The sequence below is a fragment of the Zingiber officinale genome, chromosome 1A (genome assembly GCF_018446385.1).
Source record: "Zingiber officinale cultivar Zhangliang chromosome 1A, Zo_v1.1, whole genome shotgun sequence".
Classification (NCBI taxonomy): Eukaryota; Viridiplantae; Streptophyta; class Magnoliopsida; order Zingiberales; family Zingiberaceae; genus Zingiber; species Zingiber officinale.
In genome coordinates, this window is record NC_055987.1 from 66,526,451 (window position 1) to 66,532,455 (window position 6,005).

A 6,005-nucleotide genomic window follows, 5' to 3' on the forward strand; every position below is an offset into this window, starting at 1 on the left:
TATCTTGAATTCGGGTGTGCAAAGAGCTTGCCGTCTCGCCTTCCTGCATTTTCAAATTGTATAGTTTATTTAGTAACAAATCACGCTTACTTACCTTGGTTTCCGAGGTGCCCTCGTGTAGTTCGATCAGTTTCTCCCATAGTTCCTTTGCGGAGGAGAATGGACCGACTCTGTTGAGCTCTTCTTTGGTCAGACCGCACTGGATGGTGCAGGTAGCTTTGGCGTCGGCTTCCACCTTTTTGATGAATGCGGGCTCCCAGTTCTCACAGGATGTCGGCTTACCGTCTGTACCAGTTGGTAGTTGCAGTCCTGTTTTGACGATCATCCAGGTGTCGAACTGGATCTTTAGATAAATTTCCATTCGCCCCTTCCAATATCCGAAGTCTTCTCCGGAAAATAATGGGGGACGAACGGTGCTAAATCCTTCTTGTTGGGCCATTTAGATCTAAAAAAAACAGAAACAACAAGATCTATTCCAAGACTAAGTCTTGGATTAGTAGTGCGGGAGTAAGGAGAAAGTAACAGGCTCAAGTGGTATTGACCAGCTTTGAGCAGAAAATCGATTCGTAAAAAGAAATTAGAATGTAGCTATGAGGCTAAATTCTAATCGACTCCGAACAAAACCACGAAAAAAAAATTGTCTCGAATAGTGGTTGCACTGATTCAAGACGACCCCGCTCTGATACCAATTGTTGGATCGAGAACGCTAGAGGGGGGGTGAATAGCGCTCGTGGCTATTTCGTTCGATTATCGAAAAACTATCGGAGTTAAAACGTGCAGCGGAATAAGCAGAAATAAAATAAAGAGACAACACAAAGAGACAGGTCGATTTTACTTCGTTCGGAGCCTAAGTCGACTCCTACTCGAAGGCCCGCGATCCTTGATCGCTTCCGGTGGGCAACAACTATAAGCTCGTTAAAAGATTACAATTATGAATACAAATAAAAGCTATCAAAAATTATACCGACAACAAGAAATGCTAATTCTGAAGCTTCGGGTCGTCAGGTACTTGTAGTAGCACTTTGGAGCGTCTTTTAGAGCAGCGTGTTGATGAAAGATCACTTAGAATTCGTTATGTCTCTTGAAGCTGCACCTCAACCCTCCTTTTATATGCGGTTCCGGGTGCCTGGATCCCTTCCGGGCGCCTGGAGTGTGACGTGGCCAACCAACCAGGATGCTCCACGTGGCGAAGTCGCGCAGGGGATAGAATTTGGTCCCGGGTGCCCGGATAGCCTTTTTCCAGCAGGTTCCTCACCTGCAAACAAAGGTTAGTCCGAGCAAAATACCCTGCAAGACAATGTTAGAATATGATAAAACACAGTAAGTAATAATTGACAGTCTTCGGACTGTCCGAGTCTGACTTTGGATTTCCTCTCGGAAACCCTAGGTCGACCCGACGCCTACTGTTCCCTCTGCGGGGAACGCGTCCTCACCTACTCCACTCAGGAGATTACCTGTTGTCATTCGATCCTCCAGATCGACTGGACTTTTGCTCAGCACTCGATGCTTCCAGACTTTCTGCTGGACATCCGCTTCCCCGGCTAGTCCAGTCTTTCACCTGGTTCGCGACACCAGGACTTTTCACCTAGGGTTACCACCCCCTAGGACTTTTGCCTGAAGCTATCGACCTGCCAAGACTTTCTGCATAGGGTTAACACCCCCTATGACCTAGGTTTACCGCCCCCTAGGGTTTTCCCTTTGCCTAACCGCAGCTAGGACTTTCCTGAAATCCTCAAGTAGACTTGTTAGACTAAAAAACATCTTAACTTTGAATTCTTTGCCGTTATCAAAACACGAGTTCGATCGTCGGATGCTTCCCGCACCAACAATATCAAGCTGACACATTGGTATGCATTAGAGAATGTATACTGAATAACCCGCCATGAGAAAGTATCATGGATCGTTATATAAGTGTCATATACTTTCTCATGTGGCTATTAGTATGACTATTAGTCCTTAGACCTGAAGTCACCATGGATCCCTACATAAGGAGTTATGTACTTTGGTTTCGTCAAACGTCACCCGTAACTGGGTGGACTATAAAGGCGATTACTGGGTATGTAACGAATTATGCAGAGGGATGTGAGTGATGTAGATGGGATCTATCCCTCCTATATGATGGGAGTGACATCGATATTCTTGATAGAGTAAGACCACGAAGTGTATGGCCATACCCAAATGAGTCAATATGAGATATTGAGCTCATTTGATTGAGTGAGTCTACTTGGAGTTCAAGATTTAGATTGGTCAGAGGATGACACGGTCTATGCCTCACATTGATCAATCTAGATGTCTAGGATAGAAGGACACTTGTCATATATTGTGAGGAGTCACAATTAGTAGTCACAAGGTGATGTTGGATCTTGACATTTCTTGTAACTTGGGTAGCAATGATGTATTGCTAGATGCCGCTCATTGCTTATGTTTCTAAAGGAGTTTAGAAACATTGCCAACGTTACAAGAACTTATTGGGTCACACACAAAGAACAAGTGGATGGAGATTAGGTTCATATGATGAACCAATTGGATTAGGTTCATATGATGCACCAAAGATTGGATTCAAATTAGACTTATTGAGTTAGACTCAATTAGATTCAATTGTTGAATGAGTATAATTTAAATTTGATTCATTGAGTCAATTTATATTAATGAATTGAGATTCATTAAATTGAAATTGACTTGAATCAAAGGTTGGATTTAACTCAACAAGAAAGACAATTGGTCAAGTTTGACTTGACCAAGTAGAAGTTGAAACATCAAGTTTGACTTGATGTGTTGCCACATCATAAGGATGACTCATCCTTGCCACATCACATGCCACCTCATGGAGGTTACAACACTTCCCATTCCATTTAATGTGGCCGGCCACATTAAATGAGGGAGTTATGTGTGTGGCCGGCCACACTAAAGAGTGAATGGTTTTCATTTAGTGTGTATTGATGTGTGGTAATTGTCTCATCTTATTCCTAGCTTTCTTCCTCCTCCTTTCTGCTGTTGCCGTGAACTTCCAAGAGTGGAGAAGGTGGTTGAGTGATTTCCAAGAGCAAAGGAAGAGTGAAGGTCACAAAGGAGGGATACTACTTCTTGAGTGTAAGACATTCCTTTTGCATCCTTTCTTTTCTTCCTTTTAAATCCTACCCGAGAGCCCTAGAAAGTACTAGCACACTTGGGGCTCTCTTCTCCATCCTTGAGTGCTAGAGAGCACTCCTTGTTTGTGTGGATATCACTAGAGAAGTATCTACCTTGATACTTTGGAGATCCGACACGTACCTTGGACGAGCGGGATTTGCGAGGGCATGCACCAAAGGTATAAAGTGTTTTCCTTTGTAGATCTACTGTAGATCGTTGTTTATAACTCGTACTTGTGTTTTCGAAATTTTTCCTTGCACGGATCCTACGGCTTTGGGTGATTCGGGGTTTCCGCGACGCGAAAAGCGGTTTTCGCGGCCCAAAAAACCCAACAATGACATGGGCCGACTTCGAGAGAGAATTCTTTGAGGAGTTCTTTTACATGCGGGTTACAAACCGCAGCTATGACGAGTTTACTGAATTTCGTAAGGGCAACCTTTCAGTTGAGGAGGCCGTGAAGAAATTCAACAGACTGGCTCGTCTATGCCCCGAATTAGTCAGCACTGAAAGAGAACGAGTCCGGTTGATGCTCAAAATGCTAAGGCCGGAAATAGCAATGAATGTGGCCAGCGGTGTTCATAGGCCGCAAACCACAGAAGAACTGATAAGTAGTGCTCTGACCACCAAGCATTACCAGAACAGCATCAAACAGCAGAAGCAAGCCCTCTCAGAGTCTAAGGGCCAAGGAGGCTCAGGTACTCAGAAACACCAGGGCCACAGCTCTAACTGGAAAGGGAACTCCAGTCACAAACGTAAATCAGGGAGTTACCCAAAAGGAAGACCAGCTAGTAAACAGCCTAGCTATCCCAAGTGTTCCACTTGTGGGAAATTCCACCATGGAGTTTGTCGCAAGGGCACACAAGGATACTTCGAATGTGGCCAGGAGGGGCATATGGCTAAACAATGCTTGAACAAGACCAGTGCTCCTACACTACAGCCGATTCAGTACGGAAGTAACCCAGCATAGTTACATCAGATGCAGGCTGTTATAGATGGACCACACATCAGCCAGGGCAGACTAGAAGCCCCCTCAGCCACGACGAACGTGAGGATCTACTCACTCACCAGAGAGGACGTAGCGAATGCCTCGATGGTTGTTACAGGTCATATTAGTATTTTACAGCAAAGTGCAACTGTCTTATTCGATACTGGGGCAACCCATTCTTATATATCCAGGGCATTTGTCGAAAAGTTAGCAATACCTCCAGAAGCACTTAGTGGTCAGTTTCTGACAACACTACCGTCAGTAGAAATCATGGCATCCACGCACTGGCTCCGAGCAGTGCCAGTCATTATAGAAGACAGAGAGCTTTTTGGTGATCTGATAGTGCTAGATATGACTGACTACGACGTCATCTTGGGAATGGACTTTCTGATCAAGTACAGTGCCTCCATAGAGTGTCGTAAACAGAGAGTTGTATTCCAACCCGAAGCAGGAGTGCAGTTTGGGTACATTGGAGAACCAAAGAGGAATGCCAAGAAGTTTCTCTCAGCTCTGAAAGCACAGAAACTACTTGATTCAGGATGTACCGGATTCCTAGCGCATGCAGTCAGTATCAGTCAGGACAAGGACCGAAAGCTAGAGGAGGTCCGAGTTGTATGTGACTACCCAGCAGTCTTCCCTGAGGAGTTACCAGGCCTAGCACCAGACAGGGAGATTGAATTTGAGATAGAACTTATTCCCTGTACAAACCCCATCTCCAAAGCACCTTACCGCATGGGTCCAGCAGAACTGAAGGAACTTCAGGAGCAACTATAGGAGCTGCTTGACAAGGGCTTCATACGCTCTAGTCACTCACCATGGGGAGCACCTGTATTGTTCGTGAAGAAGAAGGACGGGAGCATGCGCCTGTGTATAGACTACCGAGCACTAAACCAAGTCACGATTAAGAACAGGTATCCTCTTCCCAGGATAGATGACCTGTTTGTTCAGCTAAAGGGAGCAGCAGTGTTCTCTAAAATAGACCTCAGATCGGGATATCACCAAGTGAGAGTTAAAGATGGTGATATACCCAAGACAGCTTTCAGGACCAGATACGAACATTATGAGTTCGTAGTCATGCCCTTTGGCGTGACGAATGCTCCAGCTACTTTCATGGACCTCATGAAAAGAGTATTCAGAGAATACTTAGATAAGTTTGTCATCGTGTTCATCGACGACATCCTTATTTATTCCAAAACTCAGGAAGAACACGCAGAGCACCTGAAGATAGTACTGCAGACCCTTCAGCAAAACCAGCTATACGCCAAGTTCACGAAATGTGAATTCTGGCTCAATCAAGTATCATTTCTAGGTCGCATCATCTCCAAAGATAGTATCATGGTAGACCCTAGTAAGATAGAGGTTGTGAGTAACTGGAAAAGACCTAAGAACGCCAGTGAAATCAGAAGCTTTTTGGGACTAGCGGGCTATTACAGAAAATTTATAGAGGATTTCTCGAGGATAGCCTCCTCACTAACAGCTCTCACCAGAAAGAACAGAAAATTTCAGTGGGCAGAGGACTGTGAGAACAGTTTCATGGAGCTCAAAAGAAGATTGACCAGTGCACCCATTCTGACTCTGCCAGAAAACACAGACAGCTTTGATATTTATAGCGATTCCTCTAAATTGGGACTAGGAGCAGTACTGATGCAAAATGGTAAGGTGATCGCCTATGCCTCCAGACAACTCAAGGACTACGAGAGGAACTACCCTACTCATGACCTTGAGCTTGCAGCAGTTGTGTTCGCCCTTAAAATTTGGAGACATTACTTGTATGGAGCTCAGTGCAGAGTGTATATAGATCATCAGAGTCTGAAGTACTTCTTCACTCAGAAGGATCTGAATATGCGACAGCGCAGATGGCTCGAGCTGGTCAAGGATTATGACATAGACA